The 13,395-nt window shown below is 40.4% G+C and overlaps 1 protein-coding gene across 10 annotated transcripts in view; it reads left to right on the top strand.

Moving 5' to 3' along the window:
- NAV2 (neuron navigator 2) overlaps positions 1-13,395 on the top strand; it is a 385,274-nt gene that overhangs the window by 220,703 nt on the left and 151,176 nt on the right. The gene's annotated exons all lie outside the window — the stretch shown is intronic.

The following is a 13,395-nucleotide window of genomic DNA, read 5'->3' as shown; positions in this document are numbered from 1 at the left end:
GTCAGCTGTTCATTGCTGATCTTTGACTGGTTAATTTAATGATCTCTGACTTTTGCTCAACGAGCTTCTTTGTTGTTTTGCTTTTTTTTTTTTTTGCTGACAAGTGATTGCCAATGAATTAACTGATGAGAGAATGAGGGAGTCTCGAGGTGGTGTAAAGCGGCAAAGAGATACATTTGGGAGCCATGGATCATTTGCCGAACAGAGGAGAGGAGAGGGAAATTTTTAACCTTGTGTGAAAGTTATGGTTTATTACTTTGTTAGACATCTGCTTTCCTGACGCTAATTGTGTTTCATCCTTCTTGGGGATGGAGGCTGGTCTCAGGGCTACTCAGTACTTTTACAGGTCTGCCAGTCTTAGCTTCCCTCATGGAAATATCAGGCTGCTAATCTGATCTTTGGGTTATTTGCTTTTTGAGACAAGCATCTGCAGAGAGTTGGGAGAACAAAATGTTGTCAGTGCAAAGCAGGTGTCCATGAAGAATGTGCAAAGCCCTCCCCTAACCCTTATCCCTTATCCAAGCATTGTCACATCCTAGTTTATATAAAGAGTAAACATAAAGAGTCACACTAACTAGACGCAAGTGTTTAAAACACTACAAAAACTCATTTAGACCATCAGATACTTTAATGTGCTATTTACTACTAGTTATACTAAAAAAAGAAAAAATGGATTGTGTAGAAATACAGGAACAGATGTGCTAAATACAGTGTATTGTCTGTAAATGCTTAGTTCAGTATGTATTGCTGAGTGCTTACTTTCTGCATTATTGATTTGCAAAATACTGGACAAATGCCAGTATACCAAACTGCACAGACTTAGTCCCTTTGTCCATGGAGAAGCCTGATTTAGTGTACCAAACAGCAGCATTATTCCATGCTGTGTTTTATACCACATGGACTCTTGGGGCCTTTTTCATCTATTTGATTTTGTGCAATCTCAATATCTCAGTATGTAAGATTGCTCATTTTTCAAGTAATCCTAATCTTTACAAGTTATTACTTAAGCTAGTTCATACTCATTAATTATTTCTTTGGCTAGCTGTGTGGTTGTAGTAGTAGTAAATTTTTCTCTTATGCGCTAATAAAATGAAGTTTGAGGACCTCATGCCAAAACATCCATCCTTCAAATCCTCTAGGAGCTTCTGAATCACAATAAAGAGATCTGTATCTTTTGAAGGCACTACTGTCCAACTTATTAATATTCTTTACAGTGTGTGCTGGGAGATGTTAGTTCCTGGTGTGTCTGTATGCTCTTCAGAAATACCTCTGTGTGCGACTCTGAGTGAATCTGTGAACTTCTCATGTTTTAAAAACAAATTGTCTCTGATTTGCTTGGTTTCTTCTTTAGGATCTCTTAGATAGCGTTGTGGCAAGAGAGGATGAGCTGATTGTAATTCCCCTAAGGATCCATTTTTCACAACACCTCCTGTAGATATAAATTTGCCCGGTGGAGCAGAGCAGCTGCTGCCTTTGTCAGCTCCAGTATAGTTCAGTAAGATGTTTTCTTTTTATTTGCCTTTGTGTCAGAGTCACTCTGATGGGGACAAGCCTGCACTCCCTTGATTTGTGCCTGGAAGTGTCACCCACCTCTTTAAAATGATGCCCATGTTTAAGAGAAATAGAGCTGGCCCAGACCCACTAATTGTCATCTGCCTGGATCTGTGCTCCCGATGTTCCCAGGGTGTCACAGCCTATATTCCATGGAAGGAGTTGTCATTTTGCTGAGGCTGCTGTGCGTGTTCTAGTTCCAGGTGCAGCCACGGGTGAAAGGCTGATGCCTAGCAGTCTTGCTCCTCAAGAGTCCGGCAGTGATGGCTCAGGAGAAAACCTACAGGAGGTATCTGGGAAGGTTATCTGTGGAGATAAAAATGAATTTGTAACCTCATAATCATTGTGGGATTGCGTAATCAAATTTTTCAACAGAAATATTACCAAAGGTATAAAACAAACACTGCAAAAATGACAGCTCTAAGAAATTCATCAATAAAATTGTTTTGTTCATAAAACATAAACAAAACCAGACAAAAAAACCCACTTGCAAAACCAGAAGAACCTCAAAACAACCAACCAACCCCAAATCCAAGCAGTGAGCTGCTTTTTCTTTCAGGTTGTTTTAATAGTAGTTTCCATTTTCATTCACAACTCAACCGTTTACCCACAGCTTAATTAATTTGTTGCAATTTAGCTTTTAGACGGTGCTTTTTGCCCGCCTTTTGCAAAAAGTGGCCTGTAACCTAAAATGTCAACGTAGAAGCTGCTGCAGCTTTTTTTTTTCCTTGAAAATTTTTTTTTGCCTATTTCTGAAGTTTTAAGATTACAAAGCTTGAACTGTAGTTAACAAAGAACCGGGTAAGTAACTGTATTACTATAAATAATAGTTGTTCAATCAGGATAACAGGCAGCCAGTCCTGATAGATCTTTTTTCCTTTTTCCCCCCTCCTAGTATTAGTATCTCTGAATCAACATTTTATAGGAATACATAATTTTTTTCCACCCTTCTTCTTCTTTTTCAAACTGGCAGCTTGTTCTTTGTTCTGCATTCCTCCAACCCTTGCTCCAGGCAGAAAAGAATAGCTGATGTTGCTGATGTCCCTAAGCCTTGTGGCAGGATCTGTCCTCCGAATGATTGCCAGCAAATTGCTCTGATTTTATCTGCAGCTAAGCCACTAGTCTTATCTGTGTTATGTTACTTTAAATCATGCTTACTTTCATACATAGGTGGGCTTTCATCTGCATCCTATAGGAACATTTGACCACATCCATAGCATGGATCAAAATGAATGTTCTCATCTGAAGGAAAACTGAGCATTTACCAAGTTGGTTTTTTTCTGTATTTAAAAAGGTCAAATGTTTGATTTCTATGGATCCCAGTAAAATGATCACAAGGATCAGTTGCAGGAGTTTATTACCTGTAAATTCCATATATTTTTTCTTCTCACTAAACCTTTTACTCAGCGAATTTTAGTAACATAAGTTTGCTGGAGTAATGCTTTTCTAGGGGTAGGTGTTCAGGTGAAAGCAGGACTAGAGGCAGGATATCAAACAGAGGAAGGGACTGTGTATGTGTGTGTAAAATTATGTTTGAATTTGAGTGATGGATGCCCCAGTGAAGATAGGCTGCTCTTATTGCTTTGTGCTTTCTAAATTTTCCAGAGCTCACAGGTCTTTTGATCAGCCTCCTTGCTGCCGTATGATTCTTGAAGGACTATTAATAATAATAGAAGTATTTCAACCATCTCCCATTTTAAAAAGGGATGTACAAAGAAAAATCATAAGGAACTGATAATAGTCTTAGCCTGGTGTAGGTCATGCTGTTTAATGGAAATTCCCATTAAATATCTTTATGATAAAATTCTTTCTGCTGGAAATAGATGAAGCCTACAGTTGATCTGCCTCATGACAGTTCTATAAAAGGACTGTGCTATATATATATTTTTTTTTTCTGTAGAAAGCTTCAGGAGCAGTGCAAGAATTATTGCTTTTTGTTGAATGATTTTTTTTCAGGAAGGTACAGGAGGCCTTTAAGTGGCTGATGGCTGTGTGAGGAGGCACCCAGAGATTCTGAAACCTCCTGCACCTGTGGCAATTGTGCCTGTACTGTCATTTCCTGATCAACCATAAAATACACTTGAAAATTATTAGTTCTGGCCTGCTCTAAGTTTTACTTTACTGGATTTTTTAAAAAATGTAAAAGAAGGTGTTAAAAGTTCAGTATCAGAATTTTTAACAAAACCTACAGCACTGATTTTAATTGCCAGATCAATGAAAGCACAGGCTGGTGTCACTTTAGTGAATCTCTCTAATTAGGAGCACAGGATTTGCCAGCACAGATCAGGCCAGTGGTTTTCTGAGTCTATGAGCATCCTGCCTGCAGCAGTGCCCACACCAGCTGGCTCTGATGGAAGCAGCACCCCCCCCTCCCTTCTTCCCCAACAAGGCATAAGGTCAGTGGGAAATGAAAAAGCAGAATTTTCCTCTTGTATCATGCAGGGACTCATTCTTCATCCCAAAGACAGTGAATTGCTAATCAGGGTCTTGGCCAGACTGCCTGTAAGTGGCCTTTAGGGATAAAATTACTAATTGTTTATACAGTGCTAAGCTAAACTTAGGTACAGAGGTTTGGTCCTTCTCATTAGGAGGGGTATTTCTTAGTTATTTATAAATATACAAGTACATTTGATTGAAAAGGTCTTTGTGACACAGACTGTAGTGGAGAAAGGGGAACTAAAATTTTTTCTATAACATCTGCATTCTAGAGCTTTTCTCCTGTATTCCCTTAGTCTGCATCATAGCTGGGGACATTGCCTTTCTCTGCCCCTTTAAATCTGATCTAGTGCCAGATGTGTAGCTTTATCTATTGCCAATTTTCTTCTGTCTAATAGGAATATAGATCATGATACAGAAATCACTCCCAGCCTCCTAAATGGAAGCATGAGAAACTAAGCTGGAAGCAGGGTCAGCATTGACAATTTAATGTAATTTAGAAAGTTATCAGCCAGTGGGAGATTCAGTTAGATTTCTATCTGTGAAACAGATGGCCAACTGCAAGACCATTAGATTAGGTTTGTTATGTTTGTGGAAATTAATTCAGCATTTTGGTTTTTTGTTTGGGGAAGGAAAAAAGAAACAACTTGTAAGTGCTTAGCAGGAACAATTTATAAAGATTACCTCATTTCCTGTAAAATATGGTGAACCCCTCGTTATCCCAGGTATGCAGGAAGCTTTTTTCTGTAGTCTGATTTTTGGGCTGTGGCAATATAGTGAATGACATAACAAAACCAGTGCTTCCACCTATGTATAGATAGTAGTTAATTTATTCAAATGCAAGAATTTTACCTCATGATCTCATTAACAAAACTTTTACAACCAGACACCTGTATAGGCTGCCTCCTCTCATCTGTATGTTGATACAAATATTTATGAATATTTCCTTTTTCACTACTGAAAAGTGAGGACCAGATTTTAAAAATGCTGGAGATCTGGCACTTCTTTAGTTTTTTTTTTAGGCTATCTGAAGTTTTCTGAAAGATTTGTCTTTATTTTGATGGCTAGGAGGAAGATGAGCTCTTGGGATAATGTGGCTCTAATGGGAAAAGCTGGAACCTTCTGAGATTCTTGGTATTTTTGTGGTTTTTTGGGATGGAATCTCTGCCACACAAATTAATGCTCAGCTGTCACAAAATATTTTTCACTATCTTAAAAATGCAGCTTAAAGTAGGTCAAAAGTAGGTCACACCTAGGATTTGTCTATCCAACTGTCCTATTTCTGACAGTACCCAGAAGCTGGAGGTGTGTAGAAATATGGGCAGAATTTTAAAAAGTCTTTAGAAAGGTAAATGGTTCCTTCTCAGTTTTACTCTTACCATCAATAAGCTTTAGAAATAATAGAATTAATACATATTTCTTTAACTGCCAGCTAAAGTACTGTTCAGTACTTTAGCATTCCTGTTCAGAGGAGTTAAATGTGCACTCAGTAGCTGAGATCTGAGGACATGCTTGAAGCAATCATGTGGTCAAGTCCTTGCTCAAGTTTGGGTCTTGTTTCTTCCTTTTCCATCTCCATCTCCAGATTTTGCATTTATCTTGCTTGGCAGATAAAGTGATGAATAGGTTGTAGGCCTTGCTAACTCAGCTGCAGTGATTTTTCCATCCATGTGTTGTGCCCTGTTGCTTTATGTCGTTCCAGGTGTCAGAAAGCGCTGCCTCTCGCCAGCTTCTAGCGGCCCCAGAGGCATTGCCTCTCGTGAAAAGCCTTGGACACTGAACTAAATTACATTCTATGGAGTGAGGAAGGAAGTGCAGTTGACTTACTCTTTTTTGAGTGGCATTGGATGCTCTGTTTGTGGGAGAGGAGGATATTTGGCTGGTGACTGCAGTGTTGATATGGACTGATCCTACCCAAGCCCTGGTTTTGAAGTCTCATTTTTGTCCATCAAGCACTAAGCAGACCCAAAAGGGAATGTTGGCTCGTCCTTCTTGGCTAAAAAAGGGCTAGGATTTGCTGTGAGACCAAGGCCAATTTCTGTAATTCCTTAATCCCCACAGCAAACTGATTTTGTTAAAAATTAAGAAAAGCTTTTGCAATGTTTCCTGGCCTCAGTGTTTGGATCAGATAACTTTCATCTTCATACACTGCTAGGAGTTGAAAGGGTTTAATATCACATGCCTTAGAAACCAATTTTACTTGGAGTGGCTTCACATCTGTGAAAGTTGTTTTGACGAATTAATCTTCTAAGCAATCAGCAGAAAATGGAATAGAGGAGTGAGTTTGTTCTTAAAAAGCTACATGGCAAATCAGGTTCCATTTCCAGCCCTCTTCAGATTATTGTTTCCTGGAATCTTTTCCTTGCCCTTTGTTTCTCAGAGTCCTATCCAGCAGTGATGGTTCATCTTTTCTGATCCCTCCTGCAGCCATGGCTTTCTGCCCAGAGGAGATGATACTGTAAACACAGAAGATTTGTGACCCCAGGTGAAAAATACCAATGAAATTACAGCAGCTGTTAGGAACAGTCTCTCAGATCTTTTCCAAATAGAGAAAATTAATCTGTCTTTATTAGAAAAGTTTAGAAGACTTATTTAGTCTCACAAGCCAAGACTACGTGGAGTTTTGGGAACTGATCACATTGAGTGTTACAGCAGAAGCTGTAAGGCTGTAGCACCCTGGAGTTAGATCCTTCTCCCATCTTCAGTGGTCAGGGTTTTGGGGGGAACACATGCAAACTTCCTCCCTTCTCCCACTCAGCCTGTCTGCATTAGCAGAGCTGTTGCTCACAGCACAGTCCTGAGCACATCAGAGCCTCAGCCCTCGGAGCTGTTTGGGTAAAGTAGCTACTTCATGTCACAGCACATCATGTTCTCCTCAAACTCCATCAAAGCCCCTCTCATCCCCCACCTCCCCAAAACAAACAGCCACCTCTGCCACGGTGAGGGGGCTTTGCTGGGGGGAGAGCTGATGTGGAGACACTGTGGCTCCCAGGCTGTTTGCTTTTCATGGAGCAGTTAAAAGAGCCCCATGGATCTGACTCTGGCAGGAGTGTGCCTTTTGAAAAATCAACAGTGAAAATGTCAGACTTCCATCCTTCAGCTTGGCAACAGGAGAGGTGAAGCAGCCATCGCTTCTTACCTTGGCAACATCGGCTGTGTTTTTTTTAATATAAAGAATTCCAGCCAAGCATCTTACAAGTGCCAATTCTCTGTATTTTTAAGGAATGGCAACAACAGTGGTCAGACCATGGAATTAGGACTGACTTGCACATGGTGGGGTCTTGCCAGAGGGCAGTCAGCCCTTGCTGCACCAGGTCTTGTGTGTCCATCACAGATCTCATTCACTGTGATGTTTTTTATTTTGCATTTCTGATGGATAAAACCTTCCAATATACTCTGAAGTTCTAAAAAGAGGTGTATCTGGTGGCTTTTGTCGTGCAAAAAACCTTTCAGAGCATAAATTTCCATAGATGTTAGGAGCATTTACAGGAAGGGAGTTGTCTCTATAATAGGTAGAAAGCCTCCTGATTGTGTAAAAAACCTCAAACAACCCAAAACAACAACAAAAGAAGTCAAGCAAAACCCCGACAATTTCTTTGATCATTCTTTTAATGCCTGCAGTGTCCAACACAAAAGACCTGCCAAACTTTATTCTTGCTGTAAATAGCTTTGATATGATAAAATATATTGATCCCATTTGAAATTGATGTCAAACATTGGAACTCTGTGTTAGACATAGAGAGAAGGGAAGAGCTGCAGGAGGGGTGGGATTTGTAAAGTTTGACTGTGTCAGAAATCTGAGCACTGTGCATGCATGTCTTCAGCTAAAATTAACCACTCAAGCTTCACATGCCAGCATATATATAATCATTTAACTGTGGACCCCTTGAGAAGCAAGAACAAGCTGGACTCCAGCAGATATATGCACGTTAAATATGCCAATAAGTAGTATGACCTTCCAGGTCCCTGTTCGTGGGAGAAGTAAATTTTCCTGTGACCATTATAAAACAGTAAGCAGCTCTTGGCTCTTGGATTATGGCAGTGGTGCTGTTGAACAGTAACTAGCTTCAGTCTTAGAAGTGTTATTTTGGTTTTGGTTTTTTTCCCCTTTTCTTCGGCAGCTTCTTAGGATTTTCTGTGGTTTCTCTTCGGAGTAGATATATCTCACCATTCCAGATAAGCCCTCTTCTGTTGCTGTTTGTGTGTGGTAGTAGATGTAAATAGGTATATTTTGTGTATGAGAACTGTGATATTTGAAAATAACTTGCTGTGCACTTCAGGTGACTTTTTATAAAACACTGAAAAAAATAGTGCATTTGCTGCTTTTGTTCTCTGAGGTAGATGATAATTTGTTGGTGTGAGATCAGTTCAGTTGTTTCACTGCAGTCAAATGTGTCTTGGAGTGGGTTTTTTCGATCAGCTCAGCAAACGAAACTCTTACTCCACTCTGGGATCCGTGAAGGAATCGCTGTAGATGTAAATGCAATCTCATTTTTTTCAGGACTTCATGGGGTTTTTTTGCAAGGGGGAATCCGAGACTGGCCACCTGCTTGGCGTGGTGTGCGAGACTGGCCACCTGCTTGGCGTGGTGTGCGTGGCTCCAGCTTACAGGGCTTTGTGTGTGGCAAACGTGGATGGATAATGGGAGCATTGAGTGCACAATCACTGTCCTTGCTTCACCTTGGAGGCTGCTCCAGAGCAAAATGCTGCTCTGTGAGAAATACCGAGCCCTCTGTGCAGGCAACACCTGTCAGTGACAGGGTTCAGAAACTTTACAGCTGCGGTGAAAAAAAGGAATTCTCTCTTTGCTCCTCTTTTATATTAAATGTAGTAAAATATTCAGTGGGGAAAGAATAGGAAAGGTGCCAGCTGGGCAATTGAAAGCACGATGCTTGTTTAGTATCCACCAAAGATTTGCTCTAAACACACTCAGTGCCTGCTCTGAAGTGTGGATGGTCCAAGGCTCTATTCCTGGAAAGGTTGCAGGCCTGCTAAAATTGACGCATATGCTTGGCTCTGTGTGCTGTGAGTCAGCCCATTGCTTTTGAATAGTAGTCATATGCATGAGAAAAGCCCTCCTCAGTTGGGAATAAGGCTTTAAAGAGAGAGAAATAAGTAGTTCCAGTGGTGTTTAAATTACCTATTTATCTATTTAACTTCCAAAGGCTAATTAATGTACACAAGTGTCCAGTAAAATGACAGAGGAATATTCAGAAGAATATCCCCCACCAATGCGTAATAATTCAAAGCAGTTGCAACAAACACTTGCACATCTGAGTAGATTGAATAATTTAGTTGAGTTGCCTTAAGAAATTAAAAAAAAGAAGAAAACAACTCTGTTTCCCCAGAAATGTGAGAACCAAATGGGAATTGCAGATGGTTGTAGCTCAATTCTCAATAGTTGCTAAGTTCCAGCACTTTAGGTAATTGAGAGTACTGGCATCATGTTAGATACTAATTAGTAGGTGTATGTGCATATGTGTGTGACAGCTGTGTTTAGTGGATTGCAAATCACAGAACCAGAGAGTGGTTTGGGTTGGAAGGGACCTTAAAGAGTATCTCGTTCCATCCCCCTGCCATGGGCAGGGACACTTTCCACTAGACCAGGTCACTCAAAGCCCCATCCAGCCTGGTCTCCAAATGTGACATTCCAGGAAGGTAATTCTGCTGTCTCATCTGCCTGCTAGAAGGAATCCACCTGCAGTTCAGCCCATCACCGCCTCAGACTTGGGATTTCTGGTGATTTCCTCCCTTTATTAGCTGGCTTTGGTGCCAAGGTGCTTGGTAGGATTGAGTAAACAAAGCTCCTGCCCTCCATCCTGGCTTTCCAGATGTTTCCAATATCTTGGAGCAGGGAGGAGAATGGATTCAGTCCTTGCCTCTTGTGTCCTTTCCTTCTGGGCTGGGAGTCACTGGTCACTCAAGGGCACCTCTGAGGACTGTGTGCCTTTGCTTTGAGTCCTGCTGTCCTCGTACCCTCAGCTGTGTCCCAAAAGAACAGGACCAGACAGAACTCTTTGTTCAAAGCCCACTAACACCTCAGAGTTATCACAGAGAAATGGGGTCACATGTTGTCTATCCTGTGTCCTGCTTTTTAAGCATTTGTTTTGTTTTGTTTTGTTTTGCAAGAACTTATATTTGGGAAAAAACCATGATGCATATTTTTTTTATGGCAGTGCAAAGTTTATTCTGGAAGAGTCAGCATTACCCTTTTAGTGGGATTTGTGTCTTGGTACAGATGTACAGATAGATATTTCTACAGGGTTTAAGAACCATTTAGGGGCAACTAAGGCCACAAATTGTAAGAAAACTTTAAAAAAATATCTGTGACAAATGCTGTTAAACTTGATTTTTTAAAAAATTTGTTTTAGCATTTGCTTCCTTGTTCTTTTGCCAGTAACTCAGCAAAATATTGTCAGGGCCATAATCTCTGTGTACTTTCAAAATAGCCATTATCCCTCCTGTGCTTCCTTGGAGGCAGAGATGCTTCAGAGAGATTAATTTTTCAACTAAACCTTTGGCTTTAGCTGTTTAGCTCTGGGCTTTGCAGTGTGATACCTGTTAATGAGATCACTGTGTTGGACTGTAGCATGGATCCACACGAGACTGCAATTAGTGTTGCCACTCAAAAATTGGGATTTTGTGACTCCACATGTGCAAGCCCCATGACACTGGGCAGCAGTGAGTATCTCACGGGCTTTTCCAATACCCTGCAGTGTTGTAAGGTCTGCAGAAATTCCCCTTCTGGTCATCTCAGTGTGTTGTGGCTATTTTTAGGTTTTGGGGTGGGTTTTGTTTTCCCTGTGAAAGTCAGCAGGCAGTGTGGTTTGGTGAGCAGCAGCAGCACAGGCACTGCATTGTGGTGGCTCATCTGGAATGGGGGCTCATTGGTGTGACTAACTCTGCTATTCAATCATGAAAAAAAGCCTTGCTCTGCTCTAATTATGCTGCGTGATGTCAAAAAGATATTCTTCAGCTGTTACCAGATTCATGAGAGCCTGATTCATGATAATTCTTGGGAGAAAACAATCAGAGTCTGATTAGTTCAGAAATGACATGGTAAGGGAAGGAGAGAAAGATTTGAAAATTTACTTGGGCATTGATTATGATTAGATTTGTGTGTGTGTATGGAAATGAGAAACAAGGAAGAGATACGGGCATATTTTCTACTTGCCTGGAAGAGAGACATTCTTTTCAAGCAGTTTTGTGTGAATCCTTTGCTTTTCATGAAGTGTATTTCAGAATACTGACACACAGGCAAAAACATCAGGTAATTTCCATGTAAAGGAGACCCTGGAGTACTGATAATACCTGACCCATTAACCTAATTGCAGTCCCAGGGATATACTGAGTCCCTAAAGGATCTTCCTGGATTCAGTGCTCCCATGACTTTATTCATGCTTTGTATCCTGACTTTGCTGGTCAGTTCTGTTCCCCAGCGTTCTTCAGGTGCTTGGGGATGGCTTGAACAACCAAGCAGCTCTGCAAAAGGCACCTTTTGTACTGATTCAGTGTTCAGATACAGGGCAGGTGGGCTCAGGTGTGCTGGGCTGTGGTGGATGTGCTCTCTCAGCACAGACAGAAATGCTGTAGGAGCCTTGCAGTGCCAGAGAATTTCAGGGGTCTCCTGGCTGGAAAGCAAGGCTCTTCTCTCATCTGAAACGTGCTTTAAAGAAGCAGGTGTGAGGCTAAGAAAAGGACAGTGGGAAGAAACCCTACTAAATTTCAAAATTCTTCAATCTTGTTGGTGGAAGACAGTGTTCAGGCCTTTTCTTTACAGACAGATTTCAAAATCTTTAGAATTTGGATTCTTTTTGCCCCAAACCTCAGGGGGTTTTTTGCTACATTTTAGTGGTTTAGCTATGACTCAATGTACTGAATATTTCCAAAATTGATACTTAACTGTAATGCTCTTATTTCAAATCTGTTGGATCAAAGGGGCAGAGAAAAAGTGAGAAGAAAAAGATCTTTCACATAAGTTTTTAATTTGTTCCCAGATAATTGGATTCCTAAGATCATACACTACAGAGGGAAAAAAAGCTACCAAACAGCTGAGTCCACCTTCAGCAAAAGCTGGGACTTGGACTTAGACCTGAGTTAAACATTAACCTGCCTTGGACACAAAGACCTGCTGGTGGTGATAATGCCCAAAGCACCATGTTCACTTGATTTTTGTAAGGAAGCTGCCTCCAGTGATTTTCATACTGTGTGAAATCACTGTAAAGTTTTAAAAGTCCATACTGGCGTATATAATAAGGCAATATCTCCTGGGTTGTAGTGGGTTGAATATTTCATATCATAACTTTTTTATATTTTTAATTAGACAACTGTTCAGGTAATCTTCACATGAATATTCAAAATTTCACATGAATATTCAAACATGACTTCCTTACTATTTGTTGAAAATACCTGAGGAACACTCATAATTAATGTGCAGAAATAGGGAAATGGAAGGTTTCTCAGCAGTGTTTTCTTACTTTTTTTATTATTGTTTTTCCAATTACTTGCCTGGCTTTGAACATTTGAAAACACTGTGTTTTGAAATGTATTTCATGTGCGTAGAAATAGCAGCCATTGTGCAATTATATTTCTTTTCCACTTGTTTGTATGGAAAAGGAAAAGAAACATTAGAAATCTGTTTGTGTAGTACCTTACAAAGACTTGTAACAAGCAGGTTTCAAAAACATCCTGGAACGTTTCAATGATTTGCTTAATATATGCCATAAAAATCAGTGGTGACCAAAAGGAGCTACTACAGCAGCTCCTGGGTAATATTGTATGCCTAGGAATGCTTCAGAGCTTGTAAATATATAGCCCAGGCAGTTTAAAAATAGTTTGCATGTTACATATAGAGAAACACAGGTTTATTATATCTGTATTTTCCTGTGAAATGCTCTCCTAATTAACTAGTGGGATGAAATAATATTCCACACCCTTAAATACCCCAGAACCAAATAGTTCCTCCATACTGGTGTGCATTTCATAATAACTATAAAAGCTCTGCTTGTAGCAGGCTGACTTCAGCACCCAAAGTGGGATTTACAAGAATAATTTGCTATCAGAGGGAATTTCTTTATGTGTTATCATAGGCAGTGAATCAGGCAGCAGGTGTTTGGGGTTTTTCAAGTTGTTTCCTTTACCAGGAGGAATTAAGGGAGTTCAGGATTTCTTTGATGCAATTCTGTTTGATTATATGAATATAAGAATATAATCTGGTGTTCCTGGGTGCAACTGGAATTAGGGCAGCAGGAAGCAGGTACAGGATAGCAGTTTTGCAATGCCAGCCAAGCATTCTCATGCTGTTATTTGACTGAAAATCAATCCTAACTAGCTCTGAAGGTCGTGCTGTGATTTTAGGCTCTGCCAAGAGGGGTCTGCTCCTGTTTTAACTGTAGGGCTGGTCCAAGG

This window comes from Passer domesticus, chromosome 6 (assembly GCF_036417665.1).
Source record: "Passer domesticus isolate bPasDom1 chromosome 6, bPasDom1.hap1, whole genome shotgun sequence".
NCBI lineage: Eukaryota > Metazoa > Chordata > Aves > Passeriformes > Passeridae > Passer > Passer domesticus.
This window is presented reverse-complemented; position numbering and strand designations above follow the sequence as displayed.